The sequence below is a fragment of the Pipistrellus hanaki genome (assembly GCF_964339955.1).
Source record: "Pipistrellus hanaki genome assembly, chromosome: 3".
NCBI lineage: Eukaryota > Metazoa > Chordata > Mammalia > Chiroptera > Vespertilionidae > Pipistrellus > Pipistrellus hanaki.
The window spans coordinates 48,402,100-48,418,786 of NC_140505.1; positions in this window are offsets into that span (position 1 = coordinate 48,402,100).

Consider the following 16,687-nt stretch of genomic DNA (forward strand, 5'->3'; position numbering starts at 1 on the left):
AAAATCATTTTTTTTTCTTCTCAGAAATTTATGATTATTTATGGAGGGGTTTTTTCTGGTAGTTTTAATATGAATATTATAAATGTTTTCACTTGATCATGTTTCTTTGTTTTAGCAATCAGGTAGTTAATATATAAAAAAAAAAACATTGTCTCAACTCTAAATATTATAAATAACTGTGGGCTGTGATTTTTTTCCCTTAACAATGCAGTAGTTTAAACCATAATTATGCTCTGTTTATTTATTTATGCATTAATGCATTCCTTTTTACTGTATGTGGTTTTCTATGTCAGATTAGATCACCTTGGAGACCAGATTGGTTATGTGAAGGTAGGAATAGGAATGGCCTTGCTTGCAACAATGTTCTCTCTGAAACTGGCATCTCCAAGGTGTGAAGTATAGTGCATTTTTTCATGCACTATTTGTCGGCATACACAGAAATGTGTCCTTTATGGTCCTTCTATTTTTATGATCCAAGCTCCTTATTTTGTCACAAATTTGAGGTATTTTCCAGGGTCCCTGCTCAGTGTTTATTAAGTCGGGAAACCATTTGCCATGCCGATTAATCACTTAGCTGCATAGGAAAGCTCTGGGTGAGCTTGCCAGTGGTAAATCCTCTTAGTCATCCAATACAGACATCTCTATCCTCGTATCAGAATGAAGTAGACATTTTCATCCTGTATCACTTTGCATGGCCTTGCATAGAAGGTCACATATTATTTCCACTACATTCTATTCATCAAAGAACTTACAAAGGCTCAACCAGATTCAAAAGGAGAGAATATAAATTCCATCTCTTCACAGAAGAATGGCAGGGCCAGGAAGAGCAAGGGCTATTGAAACTATTCTCGCAGTCTTTTCTGAAATCTGAACTTGCAGAGTTCCTTCTCTCATAACAAAAAATTCACATTCTGGCTCCACGCAAAATACACTCATTAAAATCTTACCCTGCGACATCATTTGCCTTAGCTTAGCAGTTTAAGGACCTTGTAATTTAAGTCAGATCCAGGTGTGAATGAGTCTTCTCAACACAAAACTCTGGCTTCTCAGGGCAGGTCATTTAGTACTATTTTTCTCCCTTGGGAGATGTGTGCTGTAAAGACACATCTATTTCTGCAAACACACAAGAACATGCACTGGTGGAATTACCATATAAAAACTTCTCTAAATACATTCCTCACAGAGGAGATACCACAACATTCAGTGACTCACACTGATTCTGGAATCCCGTTGTACACATGTGTTCCTTATTTAATGATGGCATTGGTCCATTGGGAATTATACTAATGAAAGATTTTCCACAGTTCTTGGTTCAATCCTCCGGACTTTTTTTTTTTTTAATTATTGATTTTTACAGACAGAAAGGGAGAGGGATAGAAAGCTAGAAACATAGATGAGAGAGAAACATGGATCAGCTGCCTCCTGTACACCCCCTGCCAGGGATGTGCCCACAACCAATGTACATGCCCTTGGCCGGAAGCAATTGAACCTGGGACCTTTCAGTCCAAAGACCAACTCAGTTCTATCCACTGAGCCAAACAGATTTTGGCTGGACTTTTTATTAGTGCTCTGAAGAACACTTCCCTTTATGTAAAACATACCCATTGTTTATAGTTTGGTAGTTTCTTCAGTCTTTTTGTCTATGAAAGAGTGGCAGTCCAAACTCCTCTCCATTTTGTGCTATCCCTGATTCTTTAAATCCAAGTGGATTTAATTCCTTTGACTGTGAATGAACACCTTTATGTGGTTTCCCACAGTTGCCTGGACTTCCTCACATAAAGGTATTCTAGCAAGAGCCTCCATTGATATCCCTGCTGAGAGTTAGCATTGACTCTATAGTCAGGCTCTCAGCTGACTACAATTTTTGGCCTTTGAAGCAACACAGCTTTTGCACAATGGAGAAATGAAGAGCCATGCCTTCTGTGTTTTTTTTCCAACTTGTGTATTCATGAGTAACACAAATGTGGTCCCTTTAAACAATTACATTTTAGGATATTTGCTTATGCAGTGATAGATAATCAGAATAATATCTAATTTAAGATATCTTTATTTTATTTATTATTTAAAAATATGTTTTTACTATTATTATTTTAGAGAGAGAGAAAGGGAAAGAGATAGAGAGTTAGAAACATTGATGAGAGAGAAACATCAATCAGCTCTCTCCTGCACACTCCCTACTGGGGATGTGCCTGCAACCAAGGTACATGCCCTTGAACTGAATCGAACCTGGGACTCTTCAGTTTGCAGGCTGAAGGTCTATCCACTGAGTCAAACTGATTAGGGCTAAACTGATATTCTTTTACAGGTAAAAAAAAAAAAATCCCCAAATAAATATGTCTTAGTTGCCCTGGCTGGTATTGTTCAGTGGTTAAAGCTTCCCCTGAGAACCAAAAGGTTGTGTGTTAGACTCTTGGTGACGGGCACATAAATTACATGAAGGCTGCATCTCAGGCCTTGGTCAAAATTCATGAGAGAGGCAAACTCTGTGTCTCTTTCACATCAATGCTTCTCTCTCTCTCTCCTCTCCCCCTCCCCACCTTTTCCCTCTCCATCACTCTCTCTCTAAAACAAATAAACAAACACACATGGGCCCTGGTTCCCAGACCCCCAGGTGGCCACACTCACTTCAGGCCTGCTCTGGCCCTCGGTGGTGTGGCTCACCGGCCCCTCACTGTTGGGTGTGGGGCGGGGGTCTTCATGGACCAGCTGCATCTTCTCCCTGTGTTAACTTTGGGTCCCACAGTGAAAAGGAGATGCTTGGGCAGGGGACCCAGCAGGTGACCTCACTTCCTGACGATGGAGCCCAACAGAGCCTGGAACCCTGGTAACCAGGCAGCCACATTCTATAACTGCCTTCCCTCTCACTCGGACAGAGACAGCGGAGAGGACACCATGTTGTCGTGTTGTCTCCCTGTGTCCCGAGGCCGAGGCCACAAGAGAGGCAGCGAAGACAGTGTGTTCAGTCATGGCCTCCTCTGGATCCGGACTCAGTGCAAAGGACACCTGTGGCCCTTTTCACAGGGCCACACAGAGATCACACAGGAGATTTGTTGGGGCCAGGCCACCACTCTGATCCCACTGAGCAGCCCCATGTCCCCTCCCCGTGTGTTTGCAGGGTGGAGGGTGGAGGGGTGTTCACCTGGGGAGGGTCTGTCCAGAACAGGAACAGGCTGGGTTTGGGGGTAAGGACCAGTGATGTTCACACACCAGGCCAAGGCTGGGTGGGTGGATGTGGAGTGTGGGTGGCACCCTCTACCCGAGGTCTATCCTGAGCCTTGGAGGTGAGTCTCATTTCTCCTGGGTGGATGTGTGTGTAGACACAGGGCTGGACCCGATCCGGAAGCAGAAGGTCCAGTGGGCAGAAGCAGCAGTGAGCAGGGCCAGGCCTGAGTCCTCCCAGTCAGCTGAGATCACTGTCATTGCAGAGCTCAACCCGGGCCAAGGAGAGGCCACAGCTGGTCAAGGAGGAGCTGCAGCTGGTCCATGAAGACCCCCGCCCCAGGCCCAGCAGGGAGGGGCCGGTGAGCCACACCACTGAGGGCCAGAGCAGGCCTGAAGTGCGTGTGGCCACCTGGGGGTCTGGGGAGCCAGGGCCCATGGGTGCAGGGTCATGGACTCCTCCACCCGAGCCACACAGGCCCCAGGAGCCTCCAACCTTAAAGCCGCTCAGTCCCAACAGGCAGATGGCACTTTTCAACTTGGTGCTGCAGTGCTGTGCATGTGGAAATCGCACCAGGCCAGAAGACCCTGAGCCCCAGAAGGCAGAGCCCGAGGGTGAGAAGGTGGGGTGGTGGGGGTGAGGTCCCTGTGAGCTTATGGGGAGGGATTGTGGCCATACACACAGGGAGCACCCCCAGAGCCTGGCCAGGAGCAGACTGGCCTCAGACCCGCCCGCCTGCTTGACGTTGGGCGAGAGGGGACCTGTGGTGGGTCCTGTGCTCTGGCTGTGTTCTGTATTTGGAAGGCACAAGGAAATTCTGGCATGTGGGTGTCCTCTCCTTTCACCTCTCCAGCACCAGCCCTGGGGGCAGACACGGCTCCTCCAATTACACCTGAAGTCCATGCTGAGGATCAGGAGGCAGAGCTGGAGGCAGAGCTGGAGGCAGAGCTGGAGGCAGAGCAGGAGGGCTGTGCACCTCCAGAGCACAGCCAGCTCCAGCAGCCTCTCCAGCTGCAGCTGTGGAGCCAAGGGAGGCCCCACCAGCGCTGGAAGAAGAACCCTCCCTGGGACCCTTGCTGGTTCCTTCCTCAGAGGAGGAGCTGCCTGTGGAGGAGCCAACTCAAGGGCTGCTGGTTGAAGGCCCTCACCCTGCCCCAAGGGGAAAGCTTGTTTCCCCCCACTCCTTGACATTTCCGTTTTCTTTACTGTTCTTATTTTGTTTTTATGGTCTCCATGGCGTTTTTTTTGTTTGTTTTGATCTTTTTATTAGTTTCGGGGTTTGGGTGAGTTTGGCTTCGATTATTTTATTTTTTCTGTCCTTGGCCTTACTCATTCCATTGTATAATCCCTTTTAAACAATAAATGATTTGGGACTTTGGCAACTGATTGTTTTTTAGTGAGTTTAATATATGTTTTTATACCTTTATAGTTTTAGATAAACAGATGTTGAGGATGAATATGGCAACAGGTAAAATATTAGGAAAAGATTATTTGGGGTATAATTAGCTGGAAATGTGCACACTTTGTAGGGCCATTACCAATGTTTTAAAATATGTAAATAATTTAGAAAAATGAACAGTGGAAACTAAAATTACAATGTTTAATTTATATAGGAATATCAACATCTGTATTGCACAATAAATAATTCAACAAATTAATTAGGAGGCTTTAGAAGGTGTTTGGATAATAATTTATTACTGAACCAGCCCAGAATAAGTAAAAACATATCTTTGCACAAAAAATTTAACATTTATTGTCATTTTATCTTAATTGAAAAAGATTGCTGCTCAATTTTTTTTTAAGACTTCAGGTTTCAGAATCAGTTGTATATATCTACCTATACATTAAAATAGTGTTTATTGTCATTGCACATATAGATGTTGAGGATCTAAGGAAACTCCTTATGTTTCTACATACTTTAATATATCTGTGTGAAGGAACTGGATACAATAATTACATATAAACAGCAAGCAGGTGCATTAATTCAAGATAATGTTTATGATTTCCTCTGCATTACCAGTTCCTAGGCATGCCAACAGAGCAAATTATAGGCCTGAGGTCAATTGATGGTTATGCATTACTCTTCAATTGTTATTAATGCAAATTTCAAGAGTGCACACAGTAAAGATTTTGTTATTAATGGAAGATAATGAAGTAAAGATATTTATTTATGTGATTAGGTCTTATTGAACATATTTTTCAATTTATGTTCACGGGATCTACTACAAACTTGTGGGAATCTTGATTGTGCTATCTCTTACCTGGTATGAACTACCAGTGGCAGAATCACATTATTTTATTATTCATATTCCCAGTACCTCATACTTAATTTCATAGGTGGAAATGCTTAATAAATGGTTTTGCAACATACAAATGATATATGTATATAGAATTTTACACTTGAAACATATAACTTATTAACCAATGTTACCCTAATAAATTTAATTTAAAATGTATAATTTATCAATTCTTTATAAGTGGTGATTGGGAATCGATAACTTTTTATTTCCTATTGTGTTTCCTTTGTGTACCTTTTCCTAAGAAGAATGTTTCCTATATTATTTGCTATGAACACCAATCTTTAAAATTTCTGATCTGTACTTCCAAAACATTCCTACTTTCAATAATTAAATGCTCCGCATATCTTTTTAGGCAAAAGGTTAGTCTTATCTATATCTACTGGGCTTTTCCAGCATTTTATCATCAGTTATCTCCACCCTTGTAGACATTTTCCATCTCTTCTCTTTAATAGTTGAATCATTGCTCTACCAATCTGCTACCACTTTCTCCTTTACCATGACTATGCAGTGCATTGGCTTTCATCTATATCCCAGCACACCAAGCTCAGGGTCACTGTACGTGCTGATTCCACACCTGGAAACTCTCCCCCTGTGCCTCATCCTATAGCTAGCTCCCTTCCCAGCTTCAGGTCTCCAGACAGTGTCACCATTCTAGAGAGGTGTTTATATATATATATATTATTTGTGAGTGCTGCAGGTCAGACAAAGGATATAGTAGACCCTTTGTCAGAGGAGGTGACAGAGCCTCAGAGGTATGTGGGTAAAACAAGCTTGGGAGAACCTCCCCCTGATACAAACTCTAGAAAACTTAAGACTCAGCAGGAGGGCCTCCTGCCCTTCCACATAGCCTCTTCCCCAGCCTCCTCTTACAGCTGTGATACCCAGGGCTGGATAGATAGGGCCAGACACACCTGTCCTCACAGGAGACCGAACTCCAACCTCATCCTCCTAACCACTCTGGAGTTGGGGTTGCTGCTGACATCTTCTGGGTCTGAGGGGAGATTCTGGGTGTGGGGCAAGTTTCTTTTCTCAAAGAAGCATCACCAGCTTTGAATTTTCTACACCTTAAAAATGCAAACATCTCCTCATTGCATAGAATTATACCGTATGAAGGTAAGAAATACCTTAAAGACTGCAATTTAAAAACCTACCTATGTTCCGATCAGTCTTTTTTACTTGCTTACGCATAGTCATGCAAGTTCTGTGTGTTTAAAGTCATGTGACTTAGAGCTCACATCGTTGATTGTGTTCCCTTTATCTGGGTTTCTAAAACTCTTTAAAAAGCAGTGGCAATCCATTGTTTACTTCTCAATTATCTGAACTTATTCATAGAAACCTGGTTTAACACCCCCCAAAATAGTGGAAAAAGGACCAGATGAAATATTGGTTTTCCAGTCCATGCTCGGAGCACATGTTGTAACAATTTCCTCTTTTTATTCCATCTCTTTTAATCATTGTGCTTTTCTGGCTTATCTTTGATTATAACACTCATTCGAGTTTGCTTCATTCTTTTTACTCAAATCTAGGTGTTTACAAATATTCACTCTTTTCTTTACTTCTCTCTCTCTCTATGTCTCTTTCTCTCTTGCACAAGCATATATCTGTACTTTCTCTGAAAATTCCATCCACTTATTGCTCCAGTATTATTAAGCCAAATAAATCAAAGGAGAAAGACCATAGAGTTATCTAGTTTCATAATTGGAAAAACCTAAACCAGAGGTTTGACACTAACAATAGCAGATGGAATTCAAATGGTTATAATAGCCAATAATTATTAAGTACTTAATATGTACCCTGAACTCTACTGACAAGTGTATATGAATCATAAGATACAACTAATAAGAAGCTTTGGCATCACAATCAATAAGCTTTGTAGCTTATTCATTAGATACTGGGGTGGAGTAATACAGGCAATCAAATTGTTATACCTGTCACAGATTTCCTTTATATTCTTATCTGTCCTAACTGGCTTGTCTATAATTCCAATGTAGAAGTTACGTCAGTAAAATTTCAGTTTCAGAAATTAGAGGTGGAAATTTCTTGTCATGACACAAAAGAGAGAGAATTTCAAAAGCAATATTTCCCAAAAGTTGTGTACATTTAGAACAGTTTGCTTTATGTTCCAGATAAATATTTTTTCCTTTTGAAATAAGTGACCTATCAAGAGTGAATAAAGTGAAGAGATAAGAGAAGAAATATGTGCAGTGAAACACAGGAGAGAGAATGAGATGCTTAAAGAGAATTTAAAAATAGAGTCTTCTATTTTCCTTTCTTTTGTTCATTCAAAAACAACTTGGATTTTGGTATTGTATTTAGAGATAACGGCAGGCAAAGACAGACCTCAATAGGACTCAGTTACAAAATTGAGCATCTCTGAAATCCATCTTATTTCCAGAGCCACTAGTTTAGTGCAAGCCCTCATCACCATTGCCTTCATCTCTGGTAATCAGTCTGCCAATATTCAGTATTTTTTCTCAGATTACCTTATGTACGCATGTATATGGCTTAAGTGCTTCTAATATACTTTACTTCTCTGTTTAATATATTGACTTATTATCTCCCTTCTTTTCTTACCTAATTAAATACAATCCCTAAGCCAGATCTGAAGATAATGTATAAAATTACATCAGCTGCCCTGTGTTACTTCCTGCTATTCCTCTAACAATATGGAGTCAAATCCAGCTAGTTACTATTACTTAGGCTTCTAATTCTTTCAGCTCACAAGATACTCTTCAATATTTCCTATAGTCTTTTTCATATACTGTCTTTAATTCTACCTAAAACACTACTTCTTAATTACCACTAATGTATATGAATTTTATCTCTTGAAAATGTAATAGAAAGCTTTTGTGATTTTCATAATAATTTTCAAAAGTTGCTTGTGTTAATTAAGCTTATTCATATGTACATTTCCCTTAAAAGTTTGTAAGATATTGGAGAAGTTATTAACTGATGTGCATTAACTAAAAATTATTTAACCAGAACTCAAATGGATACAAAATAACTATAAATTTTGTTTCAGTCATAATTTCATACAAAAGGCTACTGTCATCACAAAATTCATGGACTTATTGGAGCTTACAATGAGTATTTGAGTCATTGTGACATGTGGCAGAATGACCTGAGCACAGTGGGCATGCTTACATATTAATATATTAGTATATATTATATATACATCCTAACTGAAAAATAAAATGTTGACTGTAGTCTTTTTCATTTATATACTTTGATAATCTCCCTTATCTCAGTCTTTAGGTGTTTTTTTCTTTTCTTTTGTTCACTATTTTCATATGCAATGTCTAAATTGTAAAACATTACAAAATTATCCAATAAAGCAAACAAGTATTGTGACATTAGCCCCTCTCACTCATTACCCATATTTTTTGAATTTAGAATATTTGAGATTTATTTGTTCTGACTTAGGCTTTAAATTCCTTTTCATGCATGCATTTTATTCATGGCATTTGAGAAGAGAAACTTCTTGTCAAACACAGGATAAGATTTAGGTAAACTATAAAAGTTTAGCAAATGGATCATGCCAGAAGTATCCAGAGAGCAAATGTTTCCTCTAACATGGGAATTTACTAAATGTTGTCCAATCCTCATATTTTCAACTGGCCCACTACACTGCTGCCACGTCATCTGTACTGTAAGCTTGCGGAGTGTTAAGAGGTAGGGGAAATGGCACAGAGGTGTGCACTAAAAGAAGCTGTTTCTCCTTTGGCAGTCACTTTATGAAGCGGATGCCAAGCACAGATGGTAGAGATGTTCCTGGCTTCTACCACTATCTTGACAGTCCAAATGCGGTAACAGATCTCTGAAAAGGTAAAGACACACTCTCAGCTGATGCAGCAAACCTCTAGTCTCTTTCTGAATGCTTTCTTCAGACCATCAGGCTCTTGTCCATTTGATTTCTGTTAACTTGCTGACAGAATGAATTGAACAGTTATACAAGTAGAAGAAAAGAAAAGGCAAGCATAAGCTTAAAATATTTAGTAGAAATTTTGTTGCAAAAATCACCATAGTATATTGGTACTTTTATGTAGTTGAGGGAATTATTTATTTTGAATGTACATTCATTTTTCTGCGCATTCCTCAGTAAGATAGCTTGAAAATGAATGAATTTAATATGGTGATTCCAATGGAAAAGATCCTTAATTAAAGTGCTAATAACACATTTAAAAAGTGACCCCTAATATACTCATAGAGGAATTTTGTCAGAAAAATAACATTTATTATTTTTCATTAGTTTTCTTTCCTTTTTAGAAGTTTAACAATAGACCAAAATTTAATCTAAACTAATTTCACTGGGAAATAGACAATACAGATAAAGGAGTTGTAGAGAAATAGGGTTAAATTAATTTTAAGTCTTAAACTATGGTTAATTTTTATTAAAACAAAGTGTAACACATGAAATAGATAATTGCAATATATTATAGCTTATTTTTATATTGAAAACTTTTTTCAAAATCTATACTGTGTCTTAATTAATTTATTAAATAGGTTGGTGACATAGAGGCCTTCACTATTTACTTATATACATTTTAATATAAATGGCAATAATATACTTTCTCTGGGGAAATTTGAAATAACTTTTAAATCATCAGTTTTCAGAATTCTATGTATTCAAGCTGATTGGTTAATGCTTTTGACCCTACTCTCTCTTTACCTGTTTATACATACTTAAACTTATAAGTCATTCTTGGATAATCATACTTCTAAAATTCTTTTGTTCAAAAATCTCCCTATATATGCCCATGAACAATTTGTGAACATATTAAATTATATTAAGCATCTATTATTGTAATTTGATAGCCCAGTGATACCCTCATTGAATATATGCCTAAAAAGTTTCTTCCCATTATTCATGGTAAGGATTTTGTGGAGGCAATGCATTTGTTTGTCTTATTCTAATTTTAGATTTGCCTCCTTATTTTTAATAGAAACATCTTCTGAGATATATTACATTATCTTTAGATTAATTAACATTTGGATTTTTACTGTATGTGCCAAGTTCAATGTTACTTTTCATAAATCAATTAAGAATTAAGGTCTGAAATTATAGTGTTTTATTTGTTCTTAACCCAACACCAGAATTCTTTCTTGAATAATTCATATGAACCTAAAAATAATTTCCAATTAATGGTAACGGATGCTGTTTATGGCAATTACATAGAGGCACTTATTGAATCAATAAATCAGTTATAGCAATGTAACTCTTTCCATATCAGTCATAACTTGTTCTCTCTAACCAGTTATTAAAGGCCACATTTCAAATAGAACACTGAAGTCAGTTGCTGTTGAATTTTATAACACATGTCGCTTTCCCTGAGGGAATATTTTCTTAACTCAGATTTATGAAGTGAAGAGAAAAATTAATTCCTGAATGATTTAGACTGTAGAAATGTGAAGTTGAGGTGAAGAAATAGTTGAAGAGGAGGGGACAATCTTATAATATAATATCGATTCCCTTCCACGTAGGCTTTCTTATGGCATTGAGAAAGAGTGATTAGTGAAGAACACACTCTCTAAATTTTAGGAATATTTCATATCGTCTTATCACTTGAACTGGGCAACTCCTGAGAATTTTGACAACTTCTATTACTCCTGTCTATTATCGCTTACTAATGTTTAACACATTGAATGAATGGTAAGTAAATCCCCAAGGTGTTTGGTAAAATAAGGTATTACTAAATAGTTCCGAGTAAAATATGAGAATTTAGTAATATTTGTAATATTTTTCAATACTTCAAATTGTTTTTCTTCATTAGCTTAGTCAATTGATAAAATCCAATATCTACATTTGCGTTAAAAGATATATTGTAAACCTCAATATATATCATCGGATGTTACAGCATTTTAATATGTTTTAGCATCATATACTAGAAATCATTTTAAATGATTGATGAAATATACGTAGTCTTATATATAGATTAGGCATATATCGAAAATAAATCAATTTACCAAAGTATCTTCAAATTCTGATACCACTCATGTAAAATGGTACCCAAAAGCATGTTTTCTTTACTTTTGGGAAATTTAATGAAAACACATACATATATATACAAGAGCCTGGTGCATGAAATTTGTGCACTGGGCTTAGGGGTGTTCCTCAGCCTGGCCTGCACATTCTCACAATCCAGGACTACTGGCTCCTAGCTGCTTGCCTGCCTGCTTGCTGGCCTGATCACACCCTAACTGCTCTCCTCTGCTGGCCTGATTGCCCCTAACCACCTTGGCCTTTGCCCCTGCCATCCTGACTTTGTCCGGAAGTAAGTCCGGCAGGTGTCCAGAAGATTTCTGGTTTAATTAGAATATTACCCTTTTGTTAGTATAGTTATGTAACAGAGAGGAGCACATATACACACATCTTGATTTTAAACATACAAAAAGATAACGATTGGTAATTAAAGGGGGATTGAAATCTTAGTTGTAATGTTTTTTTATATTATAAATAGTAAAATGTATTTGTTAAATATTAACATATGAATATAACAATGAACTAAATTATTAACCAAAATTTATTATTGAGATTGCTATTTGAGTGAATGTTGGAATTATTTTCATGCTTTCTTTCTTTTTCCTTTGGGAGAATTTTAACCACCTGCTATTCACCTACATAGAGCCAGTACAACTTTTCCACATCACAATTCTTTATATGTCCTGATGAACTTGTACTGTTCTGTACTGACCTTAATGACTGAGAAACTATATTACCCAATGTAGTAGTTTTCTATTGCTGCAATAACAAATTGCCCCGAACATAGCATCATTAAACAACACCAATTTATTACTTTATAGTTCTGGAGATTGGATGTCTGACATGGATAGAATTCTGACAGGATTGAATCAAGGGGTCAGTAGCAATGCATTATTTTCTGGAGGCTCTAGAAGAAAGACCAATTTCAAGCTTATTCATGTATTGACAGAATCCAGTTTTATGTGGTTGTAGTAACAAATCTCTTTTTCTTTGCTGGTTGTCAGCTTCAGACTACCCACATTCCCTATAAACCTCTCTGCATTCCTCTTACAAATCACCTATAAATCAGTAAACAATGAGGTGTCAAATCTTTCTCATGCTTCCACCTGGTTGACCCTTTTTTCATCATTACATCTCTAGGCTAGAGTTGGAAAAATATTTTCTAGTTTTAAGGACTCATGTAATTATAATACATTGGGCCACTTCCCCCAGATAATCCTATCTATAAAGAGGGATTATACTAATTGGCCATAACACCCTCACAAAATGGTGGTGCCTACAGCTACAAGATGGTGGCACCCAGTCCCTTCAGCCCCCCAGTCCCCTCAGTCTCACAGGGGAAGGCAGTTGGGGGCAATTGGGCTGACAGGGAAAGGGCATTTGGAGGTGATCAGGCTGCCAAGGGAGGGCAGTTGGGGGCTATCATGCCAGCACGGGAGAAGTTAGGGGGCTATCAGGTTGGCAGGCAGAGTGGTTAGGAGCAATCAGGCAGGCAGGCAGGCAGGCAGCAGGAGAGAGAGGGATGTCCAACTGCCAGTTTAGCCCTGATCCCTGCAAAGGGTTCCAGATCAGATAGGGTGCAGGCTGGGCTGAGGAACACCCCCCCCCCCCATGCACAAATTTTGTGCACTAGGCCTCTAGTCTAAGATAATATCCTCATCTCAAAATCCATAACCTTGATCACATCTATAGTAGCTTTGGCCATGTAAGGTATTCAGAAGTTCTGAGAATTAGGGTATGGGCATTTTTTGGTGATGATGAGAGAAACCATTATTCTGCCTAACATACTCTTCTCTGAATCAACTAATAATTTCACCATGCTTTAATAATTACTATGTGAAAAATAAGTATTTATCAGTTCTAATATCTACCTTTCCAAGCTAAACGTTAAACCCTTCCAACCCTCTTTAACTCATCTAATGATGACAATAGCAATTAGGGCTTGGAATTTGGTTTAAGATTTGGAGTCACATAAACCAGTCAGTGAAATTATCTGCCTTCATATAGCCACGTGTATGACTAATTTTATGTATAATACTTTTTGCCTTACATCAGAGTAATTAATTTATATGCAATATTTAAAAACAGCAAATCTTATTTTAAGAATATTCTTGTACATCTCAGAAGGTGAAGAAGACATATACAATCAAAGATGGCTACCAGCTAAGTAAATTGTAGAATGATTAAGATTACTGATTTAGCCAAGACCGGTTTGTCTCAGTGGATAGCATTGACCTGCAGACTCAAGGGTCCCAGGTTTGATTCTGGTCAAGGGCATGTACCTTGGTTGAGGGCACACCCCCTGTAGGGGGTATGAAGGAAGCAGTTGATCGATGTTTCTCTCTCATCGATGTTTCTTACTCTCTATCCCTCTTTCTTCCTCTCTGTAAAAAATCAATAAACTATATTAAAAAAAATTATTAATTTAGTGTTAGGATTCACAGATTCACAGAACAGTTCTATTCCAAATTGTTTAACTTGGGGCAAGTTATTTAATTCCCTTAAGCCTCAAGTTCTACATCTAATGTAGGCAATAACATCTAATTCATAATGTTGCCATGATGATTACTTCAGAGAACAATAACATCTAATTCAGAGTGTTCATGATCATATAAGGTGCAAGGTAAATCCTTATTCAATACATGCTCATTTTAAAATTGAATTAACTGGTTTTTCCACTTGTATTTTTAAATTTCTGAAGGATATAATATTTTTTTTAAAATTATATCTTAATTTAAAACTCTGGCATATTAAAAACAATGCATTATATTACTACCTTTTGCAGTTATGACATGTTATATAAAACATTTTAATATTTCTGCTGAAATATTTATATTGCAATCTGACAGAAAACACTTTTATAATATTTTAGCTGTCAATTTTGTGGGCAGTAATTTTTAAAGTAACTATTTAATTTAATTTCTGAGGAAAAGTAAAATGAACATACTCATTCTACATCAGTTCCAGGAAGTTTCACTACTTTTAACATTCTTTGCTACTAAAATTATTGTAATTGTACTTTTGTCTTCAAAACCTCCTTTAGATATAATTTATGTACCTAAAAAGGGCATGTAAGGTAATAACATTGACTTCCTGGAAAAATAAATAAATACTAATAGCTTTTACATACTGAGATAGTTTAGAATGCTTTTGAAAAGATACCAATATATTTTGTAAATTAACCCATGGACCTATTTATTCAAATAATATAAATGTTACTTCTATAAATTAAACAGAGGCTGCCTCCATTAACACATTTAAAATGTGAAGAAATAAGAAATTATATTCCTGAAAGATTGTTTCTTTAAATACATTTTAATTATATAACTTGAAATAAAATTTAAACACTTTGAGGTCATAATTTTGAATTACAGTTTTTAAAAATAATTTTGAATTATACAAACATTAAAAAGGTACATAAATCTTATGTGTGAGAAGCTCAATATATTATCAAAAAGTTAATACAACTATATAATCATCATACAAGTTAATAAAATAACAGCAAGACTATAGAAGTGTAACTAAGTTCTATAAAATTAATTGTTAATTGTACATCCATGGATTAATTTTCATCTTTTTGCACTTTTTTTTGGTGACTGGAATAATCTAGTGTGTACTTTTCTGCTTCTGTCTTGTCTTAAAACTATGTTGTTGCATATAGCAATATTTCACTTATTTTCAATATTATTTAAAATTAAATTCATAAATATAATTTAATAGATTTATCTAAATAACCAATGAAGACCATTTGACTAGTTTCCAGTCTAATAGGGCAATAATATACCCAAAACATATCTACATATGATTTTTAACTTAATATGCAAATTACCGTTATGATCAGTTACTTGGACTCAAAAAAGTTATACAAGTTTTTATTGCCATTGGCAGAATTTAAGTATTCATATTATTTCATATTCTTACAACCAATTATTTCACCCCTTCTGGTTAGTGGATTTTCATTATTTTAATTTCACTTTCATATATGTGATATGTTGAGTAATTTTCATATATTTATATTCGATTCGATTTTCCTTTTTGTGATGTCTCTGTTCTAGTCTTTTGTCCATTACATTCTTAGGATCTCTGTGGGGTTTTTTTGTTTGTTTGTTTGTTATACATTTATAGGAGGGTTATTTATATACCCTGGATATAAAATCCTCATGAAAATAATTGCAAATTTATTCTTACTATCTGGGGCTTGCCCTTTTATTTCCTCAAGGTCTTTTGTGGACAGATGCTAAGGTATCCCCCCAATGATTATTCTACTTCCTGAGGTCCATGGCTCTATGTGACCCTTTTCCCTCATATGCCGAGCTGTAACTTGCTTGTAACTGATGGGATATAGTAAAGTAGAAGGGATGTTACTCCTGTGGTTTGATTGCACTACAGGGCAATGGAATTGAGATGTCACTTCCAAGGTTTTGTTCTGTTGTATAAAACACTGTCTAAACTAGGTGGAGTAAATAATTCTTACAAGATTGATAAACAATGCAGCCATACTGAGGAAGTCCACAGGGCAAGGAACTGTAATAGGTTTTTAAGCCTTGAGCAAAGCTTTCAGGAGACAGTAAGCAGAAAGCCAGAACCCCAGTCCTGCAGCTGTAAAGAAGGCTTCGGGAGAACAATCTGAATGAGCCTGGAAGGGAATTCTTCAAACTTCCAGATGTGCCAGCAGCCCACATATAATGAGAGAAAGGAGGGAGGGAGGGAGAGAGAGAGAGAGAGAGAGAGAGAGAGAGAGAGAGAGAGAGAGAGAGAGAGAGAGAACGCACATTGGGAAAGGCAGGTTTGCAGATCTTGTATGGAAAAGTATACACTACAAGAATGAATAATAATATGGGAATGGACTCTATGTTTTCTGTACTCATAACTGTAAATGTACCTTTGCCCAACCCTGTAAATTTAAGCACAGTGAAGCACAATTACTCTTCTATTCGGAACAAAAATTAAGCCTGAAAATGTCAACTGTTTACCAATATGTGAACCTATCATTGGTAATATAGGTTCTTATATACTACTAGTAGGAGTGAAAATTGGTACAAACACCATGGGAAATTGTTTGGCAGTTGATCCTGACACTGAATATATGCATGTTCTATAACCTTGTAGTTCCTGTCCCTAATAGTCAACCTACAGAAATGTTTAAATATTCAGCAATAGTATGTACAAAAATGCACATAACAATTCTAATAAAAGTCAAAGATTGAAAAATACCCTAATATCCATCAACATTAAAATAGGTAAATA